Source organism: Ipomoea triloba, chromosome 4 (genome assembly GCF_003576645.1).
Source record: "Ipomoea triloba cultivar NCNSP0323 chromosome 4, ASM357664v1".
NCBI classification, from domain to species: domain Eukaryota; kingdom Viridiplantae; phylum Streptophyta; class Magnoliopsida; order Solanales; family Convolvulaceae; genus Ipomoea; species Ipomoea triloba.
Genome location: NC_044919.1, coordinates 7,730,652 through 7,741,811, shown reverse-complemented (window position 1 = coordinate 7,741,811; position 11,160 = coordinate 7,730,652).

Sequence of the window (11,160 nt, the reverse complement as noted above, 5' to 3'; positions counted from 1 at the left end):
TCAGAGAACTTGCTCTGATACCAATTGTTGGTCCCAAGGGGATGGGATACAAGTCTAGAAGGGGGGGTGAATAGACTTGTATAAGATTTTGCAAATCTTTTCAACCTCTCGTGTGTATTGAACTTAGGATGTTTAGGTTCGATACCTCACGAGGAGAAGACAAAGTTTTATGCGCAGCGGAAATGTTATCCCCTTTTAGTTAGCACGAGTTTGAGTTAGTTCGAGAGGTGCGGTTATATGCAGTGCAGTTCGAGAGTTAGATAAGCGAGAGATAAAAACATAAAGTAAATGCGAGAGAGATTTTTAAGTGGTTCGGCCAACCCGCCTACGTCCACTCTTCTTCCAGAAACTCCCTGGAAGGATTGCACTAAAAACTTCCCTTTCTAGTACAATGACGAGCGCTTGAGCTTTGATCACCAAGCCCGCCTCAAGCCTCAGGATCTTCACTAGACAGCTGCCAGGTTCCTCCGCCTCTCTTGCTTAATCCAAAGCAAGGACTTTTGGTTGTCACAGTTGAATGTAACAAGCTCCAATCTGACCACAAGCTATCGTTGAATAAACTTTGATGTAGAGCAGCTTCGGTCACCTTCTAGATGTGTAGCAGTTTAAGCTATGTAACTCTCTCAAACACTAAGATGTGTTTTCTCGCTGTTTTTGAATATCAGGATGATATTCCAAATTTAGCACTTGCACTTGAACATTTGAATCAGACACCTCTTTCGAATTTTCCAACTCTGTTACCCCATTTGCTTTGTGTCTTCGCGTCCTTTTTATATGAGAGCTGAGGAATAATTCCGTTGGAGGGAAAATTATTCCGTTTGAAATTTGTCTCCCATGATGTGTATGGGACTTGCATCTTTTCAACATTCTTCATGGAGTGGTGGTCTTGTAACTTGAACCTTTTGTTTGATAGTGGATATTCCATAATCCACTTTCTTGAGTCCATGCTCCACTTGCTACTTTTGGTAAAAGTTACTCTTTTTAAAATTCCCATTGATCCTCGTTTTAGGGAATAAGACCGACTTTGGATTGGTGTACCTTTTGACCGTTTGTGGTGGAAATCTGATGTGTCATCCATTTCCGTCCATTTTGAAAACTCATGTTCGGCACCTCTTCATTATTCTATCTCCATGATATTCTTCTTCTCCAAACTTTAAGTATGCTTCCTGACCGTCATTCAGCATTACTGGAGAAGTGTCAGTTTATCGAGACCAAGGTTGATGTCTCGATTGTTTGATGTCTCGAACCCAAGCATCGAGAGCTCTACCTCTCGAACTCTGCTTATGTCTCGAACTGGAGTGTTGTATCGAGAGATCCTATCTCTCGAACTCTGCTTATGTCTCGAGACTTAGTTGATGTCTCGCAGACCCTTATTCCTCCAGTGTTGTCTCGTGCCTTCTTCTGTTCTATCTATGAAATTACAACACGAGACTTCTAAGATGTTCAAACAAGTTTACTTCAAGCTAAAATATTTTCCGAGTTGAGCTCAAAGTTACCCGGTTGTATTTTCGCTCTTGGTTTACTTGTCGAACTTACAACGTTTTGCCTATGTGTCGAGACTTGGGGATTTCTACTTAACAGTTGGTATCATCAAAACCTATTACATGATGTTCCTAACAGTATGAATGATGAAATGTGGAAAATTCATGCTTTCTAGGTTTTGAGAATGATAATCCCCACCTATTGCTTTGTCAATTTCAAAATGCTATTGCTTTCTCATTTTTCAATTCCTACCTAGCTAAGGGAAGAAGAAGAAATTGACTCTATATTGACCATTTTTGAATTTCACATGATATTTCCCATATACGACGTGTTCATTTTCTTGAAAGAAACATGAATGTAGTAAATGCAATGGATAGGTTCTATGTTATTTCTTATAAAATATAAGCCCACATATTGTTCAAATCTCGTTGATTGAATCTTTTAGGCAATGTCTTCCCACTCATCCACGGCTAATCAAGAAGAAATGAGGGCTAGAAAAGGAAAAGCCCCGATGATGGAAACTGAACTGACTGAGCCCAAGGAAGAAAGGAATGAAAGAACTATAGAACATAGGATATTTTTAACGGAGGAACAGCAGAGGCGCTTCGAGTATGCGGTATATCTTCCGATAGCCAGTTGGAAATTCATTGACTTAGCGACATTGAATCCTTTACAATGTCGAAATTCGCTAGCATGTCTCATCCATCAACCCTTCTGGAGTAAAATTTTAGGATGGCGCCACTAAACCTATATACCTACCGTCTTTGAATTTGTGGCCACTTTGGAAGTTACAGGAAAGACTAGCGACCTGAGAAGCCCAACGATCAAATTCAATCTCTTCAATAAACCTCATCATATCTCGGTCAACACTCTAGGAATTTTTCTTGGATTTTACACAAAGGAGGACCAAGAGAGCATGTGGTACAAAGAACTTCCAATTGATTTTGGTGANCCTCAAGCCTCAGGATCTTCACTAGACAGCTGCCAGGTTACTCCGCCTCTCTTGCTTAATCCAAAGCAAGGACTTTTGGTTGTCACAGTTGAATGTAACAAGCTCCAATCTGACCACAAGCTATCGTTGAATAAACTTTGATGTAGAGCAGCTTCGGTCACCTTCTAGATGTGTAGCAGTTTAAGCTATGTAACTCTCTCAAACACTAAGATGTGTTTTCTCGCTGTTTTTGAATATCAGGATGATATTCCAAATTTAGCACTTGCACTTGAACATTTGAATCAGACACCTCTTTCGAATTTTCCAACTCTGTTACCCCATTTGCTTTGTGTCTTCGCGTCCTTTTTATATGAGAGCTGAGGAATAATTCCGTTGGAGGGAAAATTATTCCGTTTGAAATTTGTCTCCCATGATGTGTATGGGACTTGCATCTTTTCAACATTCTTCATGGAGTGGTGGTCTTGTAACTTGAACCTTTTGTTTGATAGTGGATATTCCATAATCCACTTTCTTGAGTCCATGCTCCACTTGCTACTTTTGGTAAAAGTTACTCTTTTTAAAATTCCCATTGATCCTCGTTTTAGGGAATAAGACCGACTTTGGATTGGTGTACCTTTTGACCGTTTGTGGTGGAAATCTGATGTGTCATCCATTTCCGTCCATTTTGAAAACTCATGTTCGGCACCTCTTCATTATTCTATCTCCATGATATTCTTCTTCTCCAAACTTTAAGTATGCTTCCTGACCGTCATTCAGCATTACTGGAGAAGTGTCAGTTTATCGAGACCAAGGTTGATGTCTCGATTGTTTGATGTCTCGAACCCAAGCATCGAGAGCTCTACCTCTCGAACTCTGCTTATGTCTCGAACTGGAGTGTTGTATCGAGAGATCCTATCTCTCGAACTCTGCTTATGTCTCGAGACTTAGTTGATGTCTCGCAGACCCTTATTCCTCCAGTGTTGTCTCGTGCCTTCTTCTGTTCTATCTATGAAATTACAACACGAGACTTCTAAGATGTTCAAACAAGTTTACTTCAAGCTAAAATATTTTCCGAGTTGAGCTCAAAGTTACCCGGTTGTATTTTCGCTCTTGGTTTACTTGTCGAACTTACAACGTTTTGCCTATGTGTCGAGACTTGGGGATTTCTACTTAACAGTTGGTATCATCAAAACCTATTACATGATGTTCCTAACAGTATGAATGATGAAATGTGGAAAATTCATGCTTTCTAGGTTTTGAGAATGATAATCCCCACCTATTGCTTTGTCAATTTCAAAATGCTATTGCTTTCTCATTTTTCAATTCCTACCTAGCTAAGGGAAGAAGAAGAAATTGACTCTATATTGACCATTTTTGAATTTCACATGATATTTCCCATATACGACGTGTTCATTTTCTTGAAAGAAACATGAATGTAGTAAATGCAATGGATAGGTTCTATGTTATTTCTTATAAAATATAAGCCCACATATTGTTCAAATCTCGTTGATTGAATCTTTTAGGCAATGTCTTCCCACTCATCCACGGCTAATCAAGAAGAAATGAGGGCTAGAAAAGGAAAAGCCCCGATGATGGAAACTGAACTGACTGAGCCCAAGGAAGAAAGGAATGAAAGAACTATAGAACATAGGATATTTTTAACGGAGGAACAGCAGAGGCGCTTCGAGTATGCGGTATATCTTCCGATAGCCAGTTGGAAATTCATTGACTTAGCGACATTGAATCCTTTACAATGTCGAAATTCGCTAGCATGTCTCATCCATCAACCCTTCTGGAGTAAAATTTTAGGATGGCGCCACTAAACCTATATACCTACCGTCTTTGAATTTGTGGCCACTTTGGAAGTTACAGGAAAGACTAGCGACCTGAGAAGCCCAACGATCAAATTCAATCTCTTCAATAAACCTCATCATATCTCGGTCAACACTCTAGGAATTTTTCTTGGATTTTACACAAAGGAGGACCAAGAGAGCATGTGGTACAAAGAACTTCCAATTGATTTTGGTGACTCCGAGACTCCAAGGAATTATTGGAAAAGGATCGCTAAACTAGGAGTCGAATGGAGTGGATCGAGGGTACTACAATCTCAGCTCAGAAGAGATGACATTCGAATTATCCTGCGAATAATTGCTCAATCTTGGGAAGGACGCACAGGAAACTTCGCAAAAGTCTACAGGACTGATTTGTTTGCACTTTGGAGCATGGACACAAATACACCTGTGAACATGGGGGTGGTTTGCAAAAGATGGTTGAAGGCACAACAATCTAAGAAAGTCGCTACTATGTTCGTAGGACCTCTAGTCACTCAACTGTGCCTTGGTTTAGGGTATCAGGCAAAATGGAAGAATCCAACAAGGTTCTGAAAAGCGCAGCAATGACTCCGTTGTCTATGACAGATTTATCTGAGCTAAAAATTGGTCGGAACTTGCGGATGAGAACGGGAACAAGAGCAACTAAGAAAAGACTACCCAAGAAACCAAAGGAGAGAGTCGATCCATCACCTCCCTTTCCATCCTCGGAATCTCCCAAACCAAACACACCGAGAGAACAAATCCCCACCCCTTCGGCCAATCAACATCATTCCTCGCCAACCCTATTTCTGAATATCTCAATCTCCAATGATGTCCCACCTTCAGAAAACCAGACTCCTATTCCGCCACAATCATCACCTGAAGCTCCAGCACGCTTCACAAAGGTCACCAATTGGGAAACAATGCAAAGATTTCAGTATGAGTTGCACACGGAACATGAAGCACTCTTGGAACAGAGGGATGCACACCATTATGAACTCATTCAAGATCTGAGCATGCAAATTGCGTTTCTGCGGGAAGAACTAGCAAGAAGAGGGCCCAACTCAGGACTATGACTGACATTTGAAGAGACCTTACATTCATAAGAAATTTGGATGATGGAGTAACCATGAATCAAACTCTAAGAATCTGTTTGGGTACACTGTTTTATTTTTATCTGTTTTTATTATGCTTTAGTATTTTATGCTTTTTGGTCTAGATCCTACCACGTTTTGTCCAGCCAAGGACATTAAACGTGGCACTCTTGGGAGGTACCCCAAACTCAATAAGGATGAGATTGAACCAAGGAACAAAATGGTCAAACGAGGTACAATTCTTACTTTCCATCTTTCATCAACAAATCTTTTATGGAATATTTTGTTTAGGAAAAGGGAAGGTCAATGCTTAAATGAAGAATTGCTACGAAAGGTATATCTTCTATTCCCATTTGAAAGAAGGATGATTGTTTAAGGTTTGGTATAACATTCTTATTCTTTGAGTTAATGAAAGATCTTTTTGGGTGTTAAAATTAAAAAGATTAGTCTGAGCCCAGGAAACACTTTTAAAGTGTGGAAAGGTGCTCCTTGTTAGTTAATTCTTTGACCCAACTCTTTCTCCACCGCTCCTCATGGCGACATCGAGGACGATGTCACCTTTTAAAGTGTGGAAAGGATGTCTTGCATTAGATGAGTAATCAGTCGAGTTCATAAGGTGTTAGGATAAAAGAGTGTGTTGTTGTCTGCACTATCTAGGAAGACTCTTACTTTTACGCCAAAACAAATGTTTGAAATATGCTTTGGAAGCTATTTGTGACACACACCACCATCAAAAATTCGAAAATTAGTGAGACCTTAGTCAAGGATCGCTCGAAGTGGGAGTGTGCACCCCCTAGGCTTTAGAAAGATAAAAATTGCGAAGCCCGGAAATGAACTAAATCTAGCAGGACATGGGGCAAAAGGAGAGCTTTAAAGTGAGCTTTAAGTGAAAATAATCCCTACTCCTTAGAAAGAGGCATAAGGGGTTGACATGGTGAAACGTGAATAAAGGCTTTCAAAAAGGCCACTCCTAGAGATAAAATCCGAGGAAAGCCTTCTCGCTAGGAAGTGCTCAACCATAGTCTTCGAATGCTATATCTGGAGTAGGTTGTCCACTTCAAATGTTCCTAGCAGAAGAGAAAAATGAGAGGAGGTGAGCCACCTCGCTAGGATTCGGGCACCCATAGCACTGTCTTCGAAAAAGCATGGATCTCCATGTGAAGTCGGGTAGCCCGATGACGTTCTCCTAGGAGGTGAGAAAATAGAGCGATCGCCCAAGCCATGGCAATGAGCGGTCCGTGTCCCTGCCCTCACTTAATTTTCAGTACAGGGGCTTTGGCGTATGGTTATAAATTGTGGCTAGGCTGTGCACATCGTTCCCACTAGTGGGATCGGCTTTTAGGCCTCAATAAAATAGAAGACGAATTCCCAATAATTGCATGATTTGAAAAGTGTGATTGTCATTTTTGAAACCTACACTTGAAAAGCATTTTGCTTCCTCAGTATATTCCTTACATTTGTCTGACCTAAACTTAATAGTCTTGGTAGATAGTGAAGGGAATTTCACCCGCTCCATTCCGACACACCTGATCACGAAATTTTTGATTATCCTATCTTCTTTTAACTGTTCTTGGCACTTAGATGATTAGGATTTGATAGAACGCTTGCTTGAGAACAAGCAAGATCTAAAGTGTGGAAACTTTGATAAGTGCCAAAAAATGTCAAAATTCGGGTCATGTTTAGATGATATTTTAATGTCTCAGCACCCAATTATGATCACTTTCATGGATAAAACCTCTAATTAACTTCTATTTGACAAATCCAGCTTAAGAAAAATACTTCGAGCCATTTCCGAAGGATACAGCAAAGTTTTGGGCCAAAAGAAGCAACAAACAAAGAATTCATCAAGCAGGAGGCTGCCACGCGCCCTCACATGCGTGTGAGCAGGCGTGGAATTAATCCAGAAAGCTCCCACGCAAGGCCACACACGTGTGACAGGCGTGGAAGCAGGACAGTAGGGCAGCAGCGGAAATTCGACTTCTTGGACAGCTATTTAAACCCTTCTTTCTCAATTTTGGAGGAGGACTCTCCCAACTTTCAGATCTGATTTTCCTCTCTATCCCTTCCCCTTTTGGGGAGGACAAAAACACTAAATTACCATTAGAGTAGTGTAGATCTTAAGATTGAAGATGGATTAAAGATGTAGACTCAACCATTCCTTGGGTAACATACTCTTTCCATTGAATTGCTAGTTTAGATTTATTGTTGAAAGTAATTTCTACATTATTATTTTGAATGATTTCCATGATTGAGTAGAGTATTTTGGGTGTGTGAGCCTTTGTTGTGTTGGTCCCAAGGGGATGGGGTACAAGTCTAGAGGGGGGGGGTGAATAGACTTGTATAAGATTTTGCAAATCTTTTTCAACCTCTCGTGTGTATTGAACTTAGGATGTTTAGGTTCGATACCTCACGAGGTGAAGACAAAGTTTTATGCGCAGCGGAAATATTATCCCCTTTTTGGTTAGCACGAGTTTGGGTTAGTTCGAGAGGTGTGATTATATGCAGTGCAATCGAGAAGTTAGCGAGAGATAAAAACAGAAAGTAAATGCAAGAGAGATTTTTAAGTGGTTCGGCCAACCCGCCTACTTCCACTCTTCTTCCAGAAACTCCCTGGAAGGATTGCACTAAAAACTTCCCTTTCTAGTACAATAACGAGCGCTTGAGCTTTGATCACCAAGCCCGCCTCAAGCCTCAGGTTTTTCGCCNACAGTTTAGCTTTGTAACTCTCTTCGAACACTAAGATGTGTTCTCTCGCTGTATTGAATATCAGGATGATATTCCAAGTTAAGCACTTTGCACTGGAACGTTTTTATCAGACACCTCTTGTTAACCTCTTGACCTCTTTTTCACAACCCCCTTGTTTCTTCTGTGTCTTTACGTCCTTATATATGAGAGTAGAAGAATAGTTCCGTTGGAGGGAAAACTATTCCGTTTGAAATTGGTCTCCCACGCCGAACATGGGTCTTTGCACAATTTCAGCATTTTTCATGGAGTAGTGGTCTTGTAACTTGAGCCTTTTGTTTTGTAGTGAATATTCCATATTCCACTTTCTTGAGTTCATGCTTCACTTGCTTCTTTTGGATAAAGTTACTCTTTTTATGTTCCCATCATTCCTTGTTTGGGGAATCTGACCACTTCAGGATTGGTGCACTTCTTGACCATTTGTGGTGGAGGTCTGACGTGTCATCCACTTCCGTCCATTTTGAAACCTCCCGCTCAGCACCTCTTCAATATTTTATCTCCATGATATTCTTCTTCTCCAAACTTAGAGTATTTTATCTGCACATGTTGACTAACATTCAGCCTCTTGGAGAAGTGCCGGTTTATCGAGACCATAAAAGATGTCTCGACCACTTGATGTTTCAATCCCATGTATCGAGAGGTCTATCTCTCGAATATTCTTTACGTCTCGAACTCGATAGGTATATCGAGAGGTCCTTACCTCTCGAACTTGGCTTGTGTCTCGAGACTTAGTTGATGTCTCGTAGACCCTTATTCCTCCAGAGTTGTCTCGTGCCTGCTTCTGATCTATCTGTTTGCTTACAACACGAAAACTTCTAAGTTGTTCAAACAAGTTTACCTTAAGCTTAAATATTTCCCGAGTTGAGCTCAAATTACCCGGTTGTATTTTCGCTCTTAGTTTACTTATCGAACTTACATTGTTTTGCCTATGTATCGAGACTTGGGGATTCTTACTTAACAGTTGGTATCATCAAAACCTATTACATGATGTTCCTAACATGTTGAACTCTTGATTGTTGTTTAGAATTTGATTTACGGTTTTGAAAGATGAAGGAGTAAGATTGATGTTTGTATGATTGAAGTTGTTCAAGCTTTACTTCTATTTCGGCCGGAATAGTTCGTAATTTGTAGGGAAGTGAGAGTGTGCGCGATAGCGGCCTCTCACGAGCCCCACTCACGCATATCTCCGCTTTTAGTCCGAAAGGACAAGATCCGAGAGGAGTGGTAGACTAAGTGTTCGATGAAATGCCTCAACCGAATGAGGATTGAGAGTCTGAGTGTGACGCCACTCGGTACTAATACCTTGACTCCCTTACTCGATCACGAAAATCGTTTTCCAAATCCCCCACGAAGATCAATCTGTAACACCCCAATTTTCACATCTTGGATTTATTTCAAAATCCTTAATAATACATTGCGGAAGCATCTAACCAGCAGAAAACTGGGTGTTACCGCCACGCTTAGGTATCTCTGTAACACCCCGAATCGGCTATACCGAACCACCGGAGTAATTACCGCCACACCTAGATTCAGCCCAACCTTAAATAGGAGGGATTCATTCTAGATGCACAGGCTAAACAACAAAAACAAGGATCGTGTTCCTTAACGTCAAAACCCAAGACAATTTTAGAATAAAACTGCACCATATATTGACCATATATATATGCATCACCAAAAGATGTAACTAGGAAGTTACCAAAACGAACGGGGTTTACTATCACCACCCATTCGGAGAGTTTAGAGAGAGACCCAGTTAGACGACTGTTCAGGATTAGCGCCCTTACAAAAGATATATTTACACAAAATACTTGACTACACCCCCACCCTTCCACTTCAGACTCTATCTAGTCTAAGGAGTGATACACGGGGCCCGTGTAAGTGCCCCAAACCTCACACCACTCGCCCTCATACCACATTATGTGGTCTAAAAATCGGCAGGTGTCCATAGTCATCATCCACTCATCATGGTACTCCGGGGGACTCGGGTCCCACGGGTACGGGTACCGCACTATGAACTCAGGAGGATTACTACCCGGAACTAGCTCTATGGGGTAGAACCCATAGCTAGCTTGTATAGCATCGAGAGGGCAAAGGGGTAAGACTGGAGGGGGTGCCCAAACAGGAGCCTCCGGCGAGTCCGGAGCGGGAGTAGAGTCGGGAGTGTCGATCAGAGCGGGTGTATCAGGCGCATATCCGGGGCCATAGGGGTCATCATCTGTTAGGTACTGAACATAATCGTCATAATCGTAGATAGGGAACTCAAACTCGGAAGGATCCGAGTCAGGCGGGCTACACGAGCCTATACTAGACATCTGTTAAGAACACAACGAAGTGCAATTAGCGCGACGGCTAAGTAAGGATATCCATTATCACTCGAAAATAAACAAAGGTTTTCAAAATAATTATTCAACAAGAACAAGGTAAGATAACATTACCCAACAATCGCAATCAACCTGCAAACATTTTTAACAACAAGTAATTTCACTTCATTTCAATAAATCGAGCAAATAACTCAGTCATTAATTCACCCGATGGTTAGCTCTCACACATCACCCATGGTACACAATTCTCGCCTTACTCATAAGTGGGGTACGAAACACATCCACTATTAGATCTCGGTGGGGTACACAACACATCCACCTTCCAACTCTCACGTGGGGTACAAAACACATCCACGTTTAACTCACGGTGGGGTACGAAACACATCCACCTTTAATTCACGAGTGGGGTAGGAAACACATCCACTATTAGATCTCGGTGGGGTACACAACACATCCACCTTTCCAACTCTCACGTGGGGTACGAAACACGTCCACGTTTAACTCACGGTGGGGTACGAAACACATCCACCTTTAATTCACGAGTGGGGTACGAAACACATCCACTATTAGATCTCGGTGGGGTACACAACACATCCACCTTTCCAACTCTCACGTGGGGTACGAAACACATCCACGTTTAACTCACGGTGGGGTACGAAACACATCCACCTTTAATTCACGAGTGGGGTACGAAACACATCCACTATTAGATCTCGGTGGGGTACACAACACATCCACCTTTCCAACTCTCACGTGGGGTACGAAACACATCCACGTTT